This window comes from Bombina bombina, chromosome 4, assembly GCF_027579735.1.
Source record: "Bombina bombina isolate aBomBom1 chromosome 4, aBomBom1.pri, whole genome shotgun sequence".
NCBI classification, from domain to species: domain Eukaryota; kingdom Metazoa; phylum Chordata; class Amphibia; order Anura; family Bombinatoridae; genus Bombina; species Bombina bombina.
The window spans coordinates 135,492,849-135,510,759 of NC_069502.1; the positions used below are offsets into that span (position 1 = coordinate 135,492,849).

The 17,911-nt window shown below is 39.3% G+C and overlaps 1 protein-coding gene across 3 annotated transcripts in view; it reads left to right on the forward strand.

Annotated features, from left to right (window-relative positions):
* Positions 1–17,911, forward strand: part of LDAH (lipid droplet associated hydrolase) — a 900,338-nt gene that overhangs the window by 123,778 nt on the left and 758,649 nt on the right. For 2 of the 3 annotated variants that reach the window (XM_053709640.1, XM_053709641.1), the window contains exon 2: positions 4,295–4,365. The gene's annotated coding sequence lies outside the window, so the exon portion shown is untranslated. Of the gene's footprint in view, positions 1–4,294; positions 4,366–10,250; positions 10,322–17,911 lie in introns of all 3 variants that reach the window. The other variant, XM_053709639.1, reaches the window with a different exon arrangement.

Consider the following 17,911-nt stretch of genomic DNA (forward strand, 5'->3'; position numbering starts at 1 on the left):
CCAGAGGACTCCTCTAGGGAAGCTGGATGTCTCAGTCTGAATTAAAACTGTGCATTTAGAGCGCTAAAATAGGCCCCTCCCACCATGTACTGGATGCCAGAGGGGTCTTAAGAAAATACTCCTAGGAGTATCTGATTAGCCATGTGGAAACTAGGCCCCAAATAAAGACTTATCTCCCTCAGAGAAAAAACATCCTATTTTTGAATTCATGTAAACGTTTAACTGTCACTAAGTAATAAGAGTATTACCCTGTTTTGTAAGCATGATCCCAGTCGCTGTTAAATCACTGCATCAGGCTTACCTCAAATACACAAGGCTCTGTCAGCATTTTCTAGAACTCATTCATCTCTCTAGAAATAAATATCCTGAACATACCTCAAAGCAGGTAATCTGCAGACCGTTCCCCCAACTGAAGTTGTCCCATACTCTTCAGTTATGTGTGAGAACAGCAATGGACCTTAGTTACAAACCGCTAAGATCATCCAACCTCCAGGCAGAATTCTTCTTCTAATTTCTGCCTGAGAGTAAAACAGTACAATGCCGGTACCGTTTAAAAATAACAAACTTTTGATTGAAGGTAAAACTACACTAAGTCACCACATATCTCTTGATACTTTCTATCTTGTCGAGAGCTGCAAGAGAATGACTGGGGGTGGCAGTTAGGGGAGGAGCTATATAGACAGCTCTGCTGTGGGTGTCCTCTTGCAGCTTCCTGTTGGGAAGGAGAATATCCCACAAGTAATGGATGAACCCGTGGACTGGATACACCTTACAAGAGAAAATACAGCATATTAATGAACTAAAAGGTTAAAAGTGACGAACAGGATGCAAACTATTTTTTGTTCTAATAATTATTTTTGTAGTATCATTTTCAGTTCTTATTGTTGATATTTTGTGTTGGGTGTCACTTCTTTGTTCCTTTTTTTGTATTAACAAATGTGCCATCTTGTGTTATGTAAATTAGACGCACATATGCTGGACTTCAATAAATAAAAATATGGGAAAAAAAAGAAAAAAATCATTTTATGTAAAGATGTTTTACAGCTTACATTGATTCAAAGGCAAGGCCCTCTACGATTAATGTAACTATCTCCTGATTATTTGCTGTGTAATATGTTGGCACTTTATAAGTAAACAATAATAATAATAATAATTAGAGACGCCGAAAAGGCGTTCGACAGGGTGAGCTGGCAGTTCCTTTGTTGCACTCTGGAACGGATGGGCTTTGGTGAGAGATTTCTTAAAACAGTCTTTAGCCTTTACTCCATGCCAAATGCGCAGATTAGAGTGAACGGAGTTCTCTCCGGTTCTCTGCAAATTACCAATGGGACCAGACAGGGGTGCCCCCTGTCACCCCTGTTATTTGCCATCTCAGTTGAGGCTCTTGCCAGCAGTATTCGTGCCAACCATCAAATTAGCGGGTATTCGCTGGGAGGTAAGGAATACAAAATAATAATGTATGCCGATGATCTGCTAATTACTCTGGTAGATTTGAGGAAGTCTATCCCTTCCCTGCTACAAGAATTTGATAAATATGGAGCAGTCTCTAATTTTCATCTGAACGCGTCCAAGTCAGAGGTCTTGGGTGTAACTCTAGATCCGTCGGATAAAGCCTGGCTAAAGGAACACAGCCCGTTTATGGTAAACAATAAGCAGTTGAAATATCTCGGAGTTAATCTAACCACCTCCATGACGGACATGTTTGAAGCCAATTATGGAGTCTTGAAGCGACTGATAGCTGCGGACCTTTCATCATGGAGACATAAAACAATCTCCTGGTTGGGGAGAATAAGCGTTCTGAAAATGAACGTGCTCCCTAGGCTTTTATATTTGTTCCAGAAGCTGCCCATCCCACTACCTTACACTTTCTTGCCTGAGCTCCAACGTACGATGGAGGAATATGTATGGCAAGGAGCTAGACCTAGAATAAGCAGGTCCACGATGTACCTTCCAAGAGATGAGGGGGGGCTTGGGTCTCCCGAATCTGGGAATGTATAGGAGTGCGGTGTTGTTACAAAGAGTGGTAGAATTGAGTCAGGGTAACCCTTAAAAGGACTGGATCAGAGTAGATAGAGACATTTTGCAGGTGAGTGAATTTTTGCCCCTATTCTGGACTAATGGTAGAAACAGGCCTACAGTCACGGTGGGTTTTCCACTCCTAGTTGAATTGTTCACCCTTTGGGATAGAGTGACTCGTACAGATTCCCACATCTCTACACCACTATCCCCCTTGATACCTGTATTCGGAAATTCAGACTTGCCCCTGCAGTTCAAATTGTCCCCAGACCAGACTAACCTTCTTCATAACCATGTACGCAGTTTTGTGACAGTGGGGAGACTGAAGACAAGAGAAGAAATTTTAAGGGACTATCCAGACGCCCCAGTACCATGGTTTGTCTATCTACAAATAGGACACTATATTAACACACACAAATATAAGTCGCAGTTTCTGAGAGACCTCACACCATTTGAATCCTTGTGCACAAACCAAACAGTCTCTAAACACCTAGTCTCAATCATCTATACTCTCCTTCTCCGTCCCAAAGTAAGCCCCTTACCTAACTACACCAAGTTGTGGCACAGGGAGTTGGAGATAGAGCTTGACAGAGAAGATTGGCAGCGGATCTTCCGTTCCGTCAAATCTTTGTTGGTTTCGGCTCGCACTCAAGAATCCCACTATAAATTTCTGAGCCGTTGGTACTGTTTTGTTTTTTCTCTCCCACTCTTCCATTTCTCCCCCTCCCTCCTTGTTCTTTCTTGCTTTCTCTCTTTCTTTGTCTATACCTCTGCTCAGGTATAAGGTAAGATGTGTACGGCTGCCGGAGTTCCCCTATGATGCTGAAATAGGGTTCTCCACTATATTTTTTTTCTTCTTTTCTTCTTTTTACAGGTAACACCACTGCTATGTCAAACCAACATGTTAAAAACGTCTTGTTTGTTATATCATTCCATGCACTGGTGGCATGGCTTCTGTATCGGATAAAATTTGAAAAATTGTAAACATAGAGCGATTTGAGTTGTTTAATCCATGTACCCACAGGTATATTCGATGCCCCCTGTCAATCTTCACCCACAGTCTTTTGACACTTTGGGCATATAGGACTTCTATAGACAATACTTATTTGTGGATCATAGGATTTGAAGCCTTTTATAATTGACGGAACGTAACTTTGTTGTATTGTTGTTATTGTAACTTGTCCACCTTCTGTCGATTGTATATTCTTACTTCTCAATAAAGCTCTTTAAAAATAAATAAAAAATAATAATAATAATTAGTACTGTATTTAAGATGTAGTGAAAAAAACTTACTGTCTGTAAAATAGTGACAATATACAGTTTGGGTTGCTTTGAATATTTTTGTTTATTTTATCATATAGATGGATATCAGATGTATTATGAATCAGATGTAGATTAAAATATGTATATTTAAAGGGACATGAAACCCAATTTTTTTCTTTCATGATTCAGATAGAGAATACAATTGTAAACAACTTTGTAATTTACCTCTATTATCTAATTGGTTTCATTCTCTTGGTATCATTTGTTAAAGGAGCAGCAATGCACTAATGGTTTCTAACTGAACTCATGGGTGAGCCAATCACAATCGAGATATATATGCAGCCACCAATCAACAGCTCGGACCTAGGTTCTCTGTTGCTCATGAACTTGCCTAGATAAACCTTTCAGCAAAGAATAACAAGGGAAGGAAGCAAATTAAATAATATAAGTACATTGGAAAGTTGTTTAAAATTGTATTCTTTATCTGAATCATGAAATAAATTTTTTGGGTTTCATGTCCCTTTAATATCTATATACACACTATGGTTTTTTACCATCATGCCGGTATTTTTAAGGTTACAAAGTCTAATTACAAAAATTATCATTTTAAAATCCGTCCTAACAGTTTTAGTTCTTGATTTATGCTGCAAAATTATTTATGCAAATGTATGCTAATAAGCATGGCCGGTATTTGTTTCTCAGAATAGGTCTCAACCCGAATACACACACGCACATACGGCTTGGAATTTCCACTAGTCCTGATGACTAAGAAATTACTGCAGCAAGATTTTTTTTTTTTTTACTTGTTCCTGTCTTTAACAGTCGACTAGTAACTTTTTCTATCTGGCCTAATAACTTTAGCAATAATTTTAATATTTTTATATGTGTATCTTCAAAATTTTTTATATATAACTTTTATATATATAAACGTTTAATTTTCCTGTTTTAATTGTTTAGTATATAAGTCTCAGCAATTTAAGCGTTGCATAATTAATGATTTATTTTTTTCTTGCAGAATTTGAATTACATAGCACCTTGGATTTAAATTTTGGATATTGATTACTACTCCAATTTGTCTCATATTAGGTAAGATAAGTGACCTCCAAACACTGTGAAATTGTGATACTTTTTTTTTTTAAAGTTTTGTAATATATTAGTTTTTTTTAAGTTCAAGTTATATATGATGATATAGAAACAGCAGAAACACAATATATCAGACAGAAATAATAATTTAGAAAAATGATAATAGAATATCCATTCCTTAAGCTGCCAACAAATGTTTCCAAGTCTATAAATGCCAAAAAATACTCCATGAGGCCATAGACAGAGGAAATGGAGAGAAAAAACACAATTGTAATTGTAACTATTGTGTAATAATGTAATTCACACATCTTCTTACCTGATCTACCAGAAATAGTAAAAAGGAGCACATTGTGTAGCATTTTTGTTATTCTAAATAAATGTAGCAATTAGTAGTCACAAAGGTTAGTATAGATATTTTATATGGGGCAGTGGCATTGCAATTCCAGAAACTACTTGTTGAACATTGATAATCCTCTGGTTACCTTTGAGGAGTTATTGAATTTTGCCTCCCAGACACCAGATGTAATTCTGTAGGTGCTTGATGATTTAAATGTTATACCATGCTGGACCCGACTTTTGTGGTGGTCATAACACAATTTTTCAAATTTACCCCCACCCCAGTGATCCAGTTCACTTCCAGTAATATCTCCTTCTAAGGTTATCCTTGGTGATATGACATATATCTTTGGATGGTTAACAACACTGGACAGCACTTATCTCCTTCAAAAGCTGCAACTTTATATTTAATATAGCAACTGTTGATAACCAGCTGTTGGAGGCATTACCTCCAGCCTGGGACCTCTGCTTCCAGTAAAGATAGGTCACCTATTGCAGTGAAGATGATAGATGGGTCTCTCATGGCGGCCAGAGATGGGGGCTTGCTGAGATACTCTCTGAAGCAGGGCTGACTGGGAACATGGAGACATTGCCGACAGGACACAGAAATACTGGTGTATGATCTACCCACAGTGACTGCCAGTGTGAACTTAGGTGCCCTTGGTGAACAAATATGCAGGCTGACTCTGTTATTTAGATCGGGAGTGGGATAAGCATAAAATAACTTGGTATTTGTGAGCATTTCCATACCGTCACTGGTGGCTCAAAACATTCTTAAGCTGCTCCTAATGTACATATTATATACGTTACCTTAAGAAAATGTTTGTTCAACAAGGTTTTATATTGCAACCCCTTGCATGCATCGCGCCGATTACGGCTGCGGCAGCATTTTGGATGGAGTCTCTGGAAGAGAACCTTAGTTCAGCTACGCTGGACGACATTACGGACAGGCTTAGAGTCCTTAAACTAGCTAATTCATTCATTTCGGAGGCCGTAGTACATTTAACCAAACTTACGGCTAAGAACTCAGGATTCGCCATTCAGGCACGTAGGGCGCTGTGGCTAAAATCCTGGTCAGCTGATGTAACTTCTAAGTCCAAATTACTTAATATACCTTTCAAAGGGCAAACTTTATTTGGGCCCGGTTTGAAAGAAATTATCGCTGACATTACAGGAGGTAAGGGCCACGCCCTGCCTCAAGACAAAGCCAAAGCTAAGGCTAGACAGTCTAATTTTCGTCCCTTTCGGAATTTCAAAGCAGGAGCAGCACCAACTTCCACTGCACCAAAACAGGAAGGAGCCGTTGCTCGTTACAGACAAGGCTGGAAACCTAACCAGTCCTGGAACAAGGGCAAGCAGGCCAGGAAACCTGCTGCTGCCCCTAAGACAGCATGAATCGAGGGCCCCCGATCCGGGACCGGATCTAGTGGGGGGCAGACTCTCTCTCTTCGCCCAGGCTTGGGCAAGAGATGTTCAGGATCCCTGGGCGCTAGAGATCATATCTCAGGGATACCTTCTAGACTTCAAATTCTCTCCCCCAAGAGGGAGATTTCATCTGTCAAGGTTGTCAACAAACCAGATAAAGATCTGTTATTAATGGGAGTGATCCATCCGGTTCCGCGGTCGGAACAGGGACAAGGGTTTTACTCAAACCTGTTTGTGGTTCCCAAAAAAGAGGGAACTTTCAGGCCAATCTTGGATTTAAAGATCCTAAACAAATTCCTAAGAGTTCCATCGTTCAAAATGGAAACTATTCGGACAATCTTACCCATGATCCAAAAGGGTCAGTACATGACCACAGTGGATTTAAAGGATGCTTACCTTCACATACCGATTCACAAAGATCATTACCGGTATCTAAGGTTTGCCTTCTTAGACAGGCATTACCAGTTTGTAGCTCTTCCATTCGGATTGGCTACGGCTCCAAGAATCTTCACAAAGGTTCTGGGTGCCCTTCTGGCGGTACTAAGACCGCGAGGAATTTCGGTAGCTCCGTACCTAGACGACATTCTGATACAAGCTTCAAGCTTTCAAACTGCCAAGTCTCATACAGAGTTAGTTCTGGCATTTCTAAGGTCGCATGGATGGAAAGTGAACGAAAAGAAGAGTTCTCTCTTTCCTCTCACAAGAGTTCCATTCTTGGGGACTCTTATAGATTCTGTAGAAATGAAGATTTATCTGACAGAAGACAGATTAACAAAGCTTCTAAATGCATGCCGTGTCCTTCATTCCATTCAACTCCCGTCAGTAGCTCAATGCATGGAGGTGATCGGCTTAATGGTAGCAGCAATGGACATAGTACCCTTTGCACGTCTACATCTCAGACCGCTGCAATTGTGCATGCTGAGTCAGTGGAATGGGGATTACTCAGACTTGTCCCCTACTCTGAATCTGGATCAAGAGACCAGAAACTCTCTTCTATGGTGGCTTTCTCGGCCACATCTGTCCAGGGGGATGCCATTCAGCAGGCCGGACTGGACAATTGTAACAACAGACGCCAGCCTACTAGGTTGGGGCGCTGTCTGGAATTCTCTGAAGGCTCAGGGACAATGGAATCAGGAGGAAAGTCTCCTACCAATAAACATTCTGGAATTGAGAGCAGTTCTCAATGCCCTTCTGGCTTGGCCCCAGTTAAAAACTCGGGGGTTCATCAGGTTTCAGTCGGACAACATCACGACTGTAGCTTACATCAACCATCAAGGAGGGACAAGAAGCTCCCTAGCAATGATGGAAGTATCAAAGATAATTCGCTGGGCAGAGTCTCACTCTTGCCACCTGTCAGCAATCCACATCCCGGGAGTGGAGAACTGGGAGGCGGATTTCTTGAGTCGCCAGACTTTTCATCCGGGGGAGTGGGAACTTCATCCGGAGGTCTTTGCCCAAATACTTCGACGTTGGGGCAAACCAGAGATAGATCTCATGGCGTCTCGCCAGAACGCCAAACTTCCTCGCTACGGGTCCAGATCCAGGGATCCGGGAGCGGTTCTGATAGATGCTTTGACAGCACCTTGGAACTTCGGGATGGCTTATGTGTTTCCACCCTTCCCGCTGCTTCCTCGATTGATTGCCAAAATCAAACAGGAGAGAGCATCAGTGATTCTAATAGCGCCTGCATGGCCACGCAGGACTTGGTATGCAGATCTAGTGGACATGTCATCCTGTCCGCCTTGGTCTCTACCTCTAAGACAGGACCTTCTGATACAGGGTCCATTCAAACATCAAAATCTAACTTCTCTGAAGCTGACTGCTTGGAAATTGAACGCTTGATTTTATCAAAACGTGGTTTTTCTGAGTCGGTTATTGATACCCTGATACAGGCTAGGAAGCCTGTTACCAGAAGGATTTACCATAAGATATGGCGTAAATACCTATACTGGTGCGAATCCAAAGGTTACTCCTGGAGTAAGGTTAGGATTCCTAGGATATTGTCCTTTCTACAAGAAGGTTTAGAAAAGGGTTTATCGGCTAGTTCATTAAAGGGACAGATCTCAGCTCTGTCCATCTTGTTGCACAGGCGTCTGTCAGAAAATCCAGACGTCCAGGCTTTTTGTCAGGCTTTAGCTAGAATCAAGCCTGTGTTTAAAACTGTTGCTCCGCCATGGAGTTTAAACCTTGTTCTTAACGTTCTACAAGGAGTTCCGTTTGAACCCCTTCATTCCATTGATATAAAGTTGTTATCTTGGAAAGTGTTATTTTTAATGGCTATTTCTTCGGCTCGGAGAGTCTCTGAGTTATCAGCTTTACATTGTGATTCTCCTTATTTGATTTTTCATTCAGATAAGGTAGTTCTGCGTACTAAACCTGGGTTCTTACCTAAGGTAGTCACTAACAGGAACATCAATCAAGAGATCGTGGTTCCTTCCCTGTGCCCGAATCCTTCTTCAAAGAAGGAACGTCTTCTACACAATCTGGATGTAGTTCGTGCCCTCAAGTTCTACTTGCAGGCAACTAAGGATTTTCGACAAACGTCTTCCCTGTTTGTCGTGTACTCTGGTCAGAGGAGAGGTCATAAGGCTTCGGCTACCTCTCTCTCCTTCTGGCTTCGTAGCATAATTCGTTTAGCCTATGAGACTGCTGGACAGCAGCCTCCTGAAAGAATTACAGCTCATTCTACTAGAGCTGTGGCTTCCACTTGGGCCTTTAAGAATGAGGCCTCTGTTGAACAGATTTGCAAGGCTGCAACTTGGTCTTCGCTTCATACTTTTTCCAAATTTTACAAATTTGACACTTTTGCTTCTTCGGAGGCTATTTTTGGGAGAAAGGTTCTTCAGGCAGTGGTTCCTTCTGTATAATGAACCTGCCTATCCCTCCCGTCATCCGTGTACTTTTGCTTTGGTATTGGTATCCCAGAAGTAATGATGACCCGTGGACTGATCACACATAACAGAAGAAAACATAATTTATGCTTACCTGATAAATTCCTTTCTTCTGTTGTGTGATCAGTCCACGGCCCGCCCTGTTTTTTAAGGCAGGTAAATATTTTTTAAATTATACTCCAGTCACCACTTCACCCTTGGTTTCTCCTTTCTCGTTGATTCTTGGTCGAATGACTGGGAGTGACGTAGAGGGGAGGAGCTATATGCAGCTCTGCTGGGTGAATCCTCTTGCATTTCCTGTTGGGGAGGAGTTATATCCCAGAAGTAATGATGACCCGTGGACTGATCACACAACAGAAGAAAGGAATTTATCAGGTAAGCATAAATTATGTTTTTTCTTTCATGATTCAGATAGAGAATACAATTGTAAACAACTTTGTAATTTACCTCTATTATCTAATTGGTTTCATTCTCTTGGTATCATTTGTTAAAGGAGCAGCAATGCACTAATGGTTTCTAACTGAACTCATGGGTGAGCCAATCACAATCGAGATATATATGCAGCCACCAATCAACAGCTCGGACCTAGGTTCTCTGTTGCTCATGAACTTGCCTAGATAAACCTTTCAGCAAAGAATAACAAGGGAAGGAAGCAAATTAAATAATAGAAGTACATTGGAAAGTTGTTTAAAATTGTATTCTTTATCTGAATCATGAAATAAATTTTTTGGGTTTCATGTCCCTTTAATATCTATATACACACTATGGTTTTTTACCATCATGCCGGTATTTTTAAGGTTACAAAGTCTAATTACAAAAATTATCATTTTAAAATCCGTCCTAACAGTTTTAGTTCTTGATTTATGCTGCAAAATTATTTATGCAAATGTATGCTAATAAGCATGGCCGGTATTTGTTTCTCAGAATAGGTCTCAACCCGAATACACACACGCACATACGGCTTGGAATTTCCACTAGTCCTGATGACTAAGAAATTACTGCAGCAAGATTTTTTTTTTTTTTACTTGTTCCTGTCTTTAACAGTCGACTAGTAACTTTTTCTATCTGGCCTAATAACTTTAGCAATAATTTTAATATTTTTATATGTGTATCTTCAAAAAATTTTATATATAACTTTTATATATATAAACGTTTCATTTTCCTGTTTTAATTGTTTAGTATATAAGTCTCAGCAATTTAAGCGTTGCATAATTAATGATTTTTTTTTTCTTGCAGAATTTGAATTACATAGCACCTTGGATTTAAATTTTGGATATTGATTACTACTCCAATTTGTCTCATATTAGGTAAGATAAGTGACCTCCAAACACTGTGAAATTGTGATACTTTTTTTTTTTAAAGTTTTGTAATATATTAGTTTTTTTTAAGTTCAAGTTATATATGATGATATAGAAACAGCAGAAACACAATATATCAGACAGAAATAATAATTTAGAAAAATGATAATAGAATATCCATTCCTTAAGCTGCCAACAAATGTTTCCAAGTCTATAAATGCCAAAAAATACTCCATGAGGCCATAGACAGAGGAAATTGAGAGAAAAAACACAATTGTAATTGTAACTATTGTGTAATAATGTAATTCACACATCTTCTTACCTGATCTACCAGAAATAGTAAAAAGGAGCACATTGTGTAGCATTTTTGTTATTCTAAATAAATGTAGCAATTAGTAGTCACAAAGGTTAGTATAGATATTTTATATGGGGCAGTGGCATTGCAATTCCAGAAACTACTTGTTGAACATTGATAATCCTCTACCTCTACCTTTGAGGAGTTATTGAATTTTGCCTCCCAGACACCAGATGTAATTCTGTAGGTGCTTGATGATTTAAATGTTATACCATGCTGGACTCGACTTTTGTGGTGGTCATAACACAATTTTTCAAATTTACCCCCACCCCAGTGATCCAGTTCAGTTCCAGTAATATCTCCTTCTAAGGTTATCCTTGGTGATATGACATATATCTTTGGATGGTTAACAACACTGGACAGCACTTATCTCCTTCAAAAGCTGCAACTTTATATTTAATATAGCAACTGTTGATAACCAGCTGTTGGAGGCATTACCTCCAGCCTGGGACCTCTGCTTCCAGTAAAGATAGGTCACCTATTGCAGTGAAGATGATAGATGGGTCTCTCATGGCGGCCAGAGATGGGGGCTTGCTGAGATACTCTCTGAAGCAGGGCTGACTGGGAACATGGAGACATTGCCGACAGGACACAGAAATACTGGTGTATGATCTACCCACAGTGACTGCCAGTGTGAACTTAGGTGCCCTTGGTGAACAAATATGCAGGCTGACTCTGTTATTTAGATCGGGAGTGGGATAAGCATAAAATAACTTGGTATTTGTGAGCATTTCCATACCGTCACTGGTGGCTCAAAACATTCTTAAGCTGCTCCTAATGTACATATTATATACGTAGTTAAAGGGATTTAAAACAGTTGCAGCAATTATTTTGGTCTAACATATCTTATTTGTACAGCATGATAAGAGACACACTACAGCATAATAAATTAATTTTAGTTTATTACCCATTTAGGGTCAGATTACGAGTTGAGTGCAAAATATTGCTTAGGCTGAAGCAATATTTGCGCTTAACTGAGTAATACCAGCGCACGCTAATGTGCGCTGGTATTATGCGTTAGGTGCAATGTGAACACGACCTCGCGTTCGCTTTGCACGGAAGCATTGTCCTCACGAGAGCTTGCTTCCATAGGCTCCAATAGGAGGCTCGTTTTGATGTCGTCATACACAGCACAGAACCTAAGCGCAGCAAAGAGGGTAAGTAGCGCAACGATGGGCAGCAATTTTATATATATATATATATATATATATATATATATGCTTTTTTATATATATATATATATATATATATATATATATATATATATATATATATATTTATGTGTTTTATACTCTGTACACATTAACACATAAATATATATGTATATAAGCATATTTATTTACAGGGAACACACAGTTCCCATAAACCACAATGTAAAGACACTTTTTTGTGCTGTTTTTTTCTAACACTCCACACCCACCAACTTTTAATCCCTTAAAACTGCCTAGTGCAGTATTTTTTTATGGCTGTTTATTGCGTGCCCGCAAATGGGAGAATTTGTCTGTTTGCGGGTGCGCAATAAATTAGCGCTCCACTTGTAATCTAACCTTTATTCTTCTTTTATTCTTCTTTGCTAGCAGGCTCCATAGCTTTTAGTAACAGTCTTGGCAAGGGACTGGGTGTATGCTAAAAAGTACACAGAGAAAAGGTGTTCACTCAAGCACCATATTTGGCAAATTCATATTTTATGTAATTTAAAAAGTTCTTTCATTTAAAAATCAAGTATAAATTAAATAAATACTGTTTATCAGCTTGACATTAAAAATATATTTATTGCCTTCTGTCTTACAATATTGTATGTGTGTGAAGGTAGTGGTCATTGCTATGCACCACCTTTCAGTTGAGGTGGTATTTTTTATAATCCCCCCCCCCCCAGCCAAAAATAAAACAAAACAAAAAACAGTTCAATGGAATGACTACCACTTGGACTTTTACATTTTCTTAAAATGCACAATAATAAAAAAGAAAATTGTTTGTGTATGTATGGGTCCCATATAATATATATATATATATATATATATATATATATATATATATATATATATATATATATATATATATATATATATATACAGGTATACCCCACTTTACAGCACTTCACTTTACAGCGCTTCGCTAATACAGCGCTTTGTGGAGCTGAAGTTCAACCTCCAAGGATTTTGAAACAGTGCTGTAATCATCGTGAGATTGCGAGAAAAGTGACTGGCACCATTTTGTTATGCTAAGTTCACTCTGTTTACAGCATTACAGTGCAATCTGTGTCTCAGTGCTATAGTCTGGCAAATTTTACTATAGTCATTGCCACTATTTTACAGGTACAGTATTTATTGAATACTAATTGAATACTGTGCTGTGCTAGTGTTACACTAAACATAGCATTATTGTACCCCTAATATATGTTAGTTCAAACATGTTTTCAAGTTTTTAAACGCACTGGCAAGTGAAAAGAAAGCTAAAACTGCCTTGTTTCACTTTAAGGCGGTTTTCACTTTACAGCGGGGCTCCGGTCCCCAACCCGCTGTATGAGCGGGGTATACCTGTATATATATATATATACAGGTATACCTCACTTTACAGCGCTTTGTGGAGCTGAAATTCGACCTCCAAGGATTTTAAAACAGCGCTGTAATCTTCGTGAGATTGCAAGAAAAGTGACTGGCACCATTTTATTATGCTTAGTTCACTCTGTTTACAGCATTACAGTGCAATCTGTGTCTCAGTGCTATACTCTGGCAAATTGTACTACAGTGATTGTCACTATTTTACAGGTACAGTATTTATTGAATACTGTGCTGTGCGAGTGTTAAACTAAACTTAGCGCTATTGCACACCTAATATAAGTTAGTTAAAACATGTTTTTAGTTTTTAAACACACTGGCAAGTGAAAAGAAAGCTAAAACTGCCTTGTTTCACTTTAAGGCGGTTTTCACTTTACAGCGGGGCTCCGGTCCCTAACCCGCTGTATGAGCGGGGTATACCTGTATGTATATATATATATATATATATATATATATATATATATATATATATATATATATATATATATATATATATATATATATATATATATATATACATATATATATATATATATATATATATATATATATATATATATATATATATATATACATACATATGGGACCCATGGTGTCTTGGGAGTAAGTGGCCTCCTGGCACCTGGGTTTGTTGAGCCGTGCAGCCCAGAGGCAGAACTTTATTTCACTTTCTGCAATTAGATTTTTTTTAGTGAAACATTTTCTGCAGGTTATTTTTAAATAAAATAAATGTAAAATTAAGCAGTTACAATAAAGCACCAGTTCAGTTGCAATGTGTTGATTAACTGGAGACTAAAGCATTTTTAAAAATGTTATATGATATTGTAGCAGCTGAAAATTGGATTGCAAATTAGCTGCAGACAAAAAAAGAAAATTTGTAAAATGTATCTTTAATAAATTTGTTTCCTTTTCTCTTCCTCTAACATAAAAATTAAAGGGACACTGAACCCAATTTTTTTTTTGCTTTCGTGATTCAGATAGAGCATGCAATTTTAAGCAACTTTCTAATTTACCCCTGTTATCAATTTTTCTTTGTTCTCTTGCTATCTTTATTTGAAAAAGAAGGCATCTTGGCTAAGGAGCCAGCCAATTTTCAGAACCCTCTTCAGCACTTGTTTATGGCTAGATACATTTATTTATCCACCAATCAGCAAGAACAACCCAGGTTGTTCACCAAAAATGGGCCGGCATCTAAACTTACATTCTTGCATTTCAAATAAAGATACCAAGAGAATGAAGAAAATTTGATAATAGGAGTAAATTAGAAAGTTGCTTGCAGTTGCATGCTCTATTTGAATCACAAAAGAAAAAAAGTGGGTTCAGTGTCCCTTTAAGTAATAAAAAATGTGCATTGCTCATAAGAATGTTTTACATTCAGAAAAAAACAGCTTTGCAGACTGGGAAAGGCTAGGTAGCAGGTTTGAAAAAATCTGAGAGACAGTCAACAATCTATGCTCTGCTGATTTGCAGCGCTACTGCATATTTGACTATTTACTTCAAACAGCACTTTGCTGTGGATGCACTGTGTTAAGGAACCCTTACACAGTGCAGCCAGAGAACAGCTCTGTTTGAAGAGAATAGTGGAAGAGTGCTGCAAAGTTAAAGCACTAACAGTTCCTGCATGTGTCCTGTTATTTCTGCAGACCTGATGCATTTTCTGCGATGACATCTCAGATCACTGCATGTTCTGCCTTGGGGCCGTGCAGTATATATTTACATTTATGCTGAAGATATTACCTCACAGCATAGCTATACCATTAAATATCAGTATTATCATAAAGCTAATAGAATACAATAGACTGGGCAATTCTGTTAGGCTAGTTGCTCAGTCAGCTGGATTTTGTGCTATTAAAATAAGTTAGATTTGTTTATATTCACTGTGTGATTTAAAAAAAAAGAATATTAGTGATATACTAAGCATTTTTTTTCCACTAATACCTTTTCTCCAACATAGGTGTGTCCGGTCCACGGCGTCATCCTTACTTGTGGGATATTCTCTTCCCCAACAGGAAATGGCAAAGAGCCCAGCAAAGCTGGTCACATGATCCCTCCTAGGCTCCGCCTACCCCAGTCATTCTCTTTGCCGTTGTACAGGCAACATCTCCACGGAGATGGCTTAGAGTTTTTTAGTGTTTAACTGTAGTTTTTATTATTCAATCAAGAGTTTGTTATTTTGAAATAGTGCTGGCATGTACTATTTACTCAGAAACAGAAAAGAGATGAAGATTTCTGTTTGTATGAGGAAAATGATTTTAGCAACCGTCACTAAAATCCATGGCTGTTCCACACAGGACTGTTGAGAGCAATTAACTTCAGTTGGGGGAACAGTGAGCAGTCTCTTGCTGCTTGAGGTATGACACATTCTAACAAGACGATGTAATGCTGGAAGCTGTCATTTTCCCTATGGGATCCGGTAAGCCATGTTTATTACGATCGTAAATAAGGGCTTCACAAGGGCTTATTAAGACTGTAGACTTTTTATGGGCTAAATCGATTCATTATTAACACATATTTAGCCTTGAGGAATCATTTTATCTGGGTATTTTGATATAATAATATCGGCAGGCACTGTTTTAGACACCTTATTCTTAGGGGCTTTCCCAAAGCATAGGCAGAGCCTCATTTTCGCGCCGGTGTGGCGCACTTGTTTTTGAGAGGCATGGCATGCAGTCGCATGTGAGAGGAGCTCTGATACTTAGAAAAGGCTTTCTGAAGGCGTCATTTGGTATCGTATTCCCCTTTGGGCTTGGTTGGGTCTCAGCAAAGCAGATACCAGGGACTGTAAAGGGGTTAAAGTTCAAAACGGCTCCGGTTCCGTTATTTTAAGGGTTAAAGCTTCCAAATTTGGTGTGCAATACTTTTAAGGCTTTAAGACACTGTGGTGAAAATTTGGTGAATTTTGAACAATTCCTTCATGTTTTTTCGCAATTGCAGTAATAAAGTGTGTTCAGTTTAAAATTTAAAGTGACAGTAACGGTTTTATTTTAAAACGTTTTTTGTACTTTGTTATCAAGTTTATGCCTGTTTAACATGTCTGAACTACCAGATAGACTGTGTTCTGAATGTGGGGAAGCCAGAATTCCTATTCATTTAAATAAATGTGATTTATGTGACAATGACAATGATGCCCAAGATGATTCCTCAAGTGAGGGGAGTAAGCATGGTACTGCATCATTCCCTCCTTCGTCTACACGAGTCTTGCCCACTCAGGAGGCCCCTAGTACATCTAGCGCGCCAATACTCCTTACTATGCAACAATTAACGGCTGTAATGGATAATTCTGTCAAAAACATTTTAGCCAAAATGAACACTTATCAGCGTAAGCGCGATTGCTCTGTTTTAGATACTGAAGAGCATGACGACGCTGATAATAATATTTCTGAAGGGCCCCTAACCCAGTCTGATGGGGCCAGGGAGGTTTTGTCTGAGGGAGAAATTACTGATTCAGGGAACATTTCTCAACAAGCTGAACCTGATGTGATTGCATTTAAATTTAAGTTGGAACATCTCCGCATTCTGCTTAAGGAGGTATTATCCACTCTGGATGATTGTGACAAGTTGGTCATCCCAGAGAAACTATGTAAAATGGACAAGTTCCTAGAGGTGCCGGGGCTCCCAGAAGCTTTTCCTATACCCAAGCGGGTGGCGGACATTGTTAATAAAGAATGGGAAAGGCCCGGTATTCCTTTCGTCCCTCCCCCCATATTTAAAAAATTGTTTCCTATGGTCGACCCCAGAAAGGACTTATGGCAGACAGTCCCCAAGGTCGAGGGAGCGGTTTCCACTTTAAACAAACGCACCACTATACCCATAGAGGATAGTTGTGCTTTCAAAGATCCTATGGATAAAAAATTAGAAGGTTTGCTTAAGAAAATGTTTGTTCAGCAGGGTTACCTTCTACAACCAATTTCATGCATTGTCCCTGTCGCTACAGCCGCATGTTTCTGGTTCGATGAGCTGATAAAGGCGGTCGATAGTGATTCTCCTCCTTATGAGGAGATTATGGACAGAATCAATGCTCTCAAATTGGCTAATTCTTTCACCCTAGACGCCACTTTGCAATTGGCTAGGTTAGCGGCTAAGAATTCAGGGTTTGCTATTGTGGCGCGCAGAGCGCTTTGGTTGAAATCTTGGTCGGCTGATGCGTCTTCCAAGAACAAACTACTTAACATTCCTTTCAAGGGGAAAACGCTGTTTGGCCCTGACTTGAAAGAGATTATCTCTGATATCACTGGGGGTAAGGGCCACGCCCTTCCTCAGGATCGGCCTTTCAAGGCAAAAAATAAACCTAATTTTCGTCCCTTTCGTAGAAACGGACCAACCCAAAGTGCTACGTCCTCTAAGCAAGAGGGCAATACTTCTCAAGCCAAGCCAGCTTGGAGACCAATGCAAGGCTGGAACAAGGGAAAGCAGGCCAAGAAACCTGCCACTGCTACCAAGACAGCATGAAATGTTGGCCCCCGATCCGGGACCGGATCTGGTGGGGGGCAGACTCTCTCTCTTCGCTCAGGCTTGGGCAAGAGATGTTCTGGATCCTTGGGCGCTAGAAATAGTCTCCCAAGGTTATCTTCTGGAATTCAAGGGACTTCCCCCAAGGGGGAGGTTCCACAGGTCTCAGTTGTCTTCAGACCACATAAAAAGACAGGCATTCTTACATTGTGTAGAAGACCTGTTAAAAATGGGAGT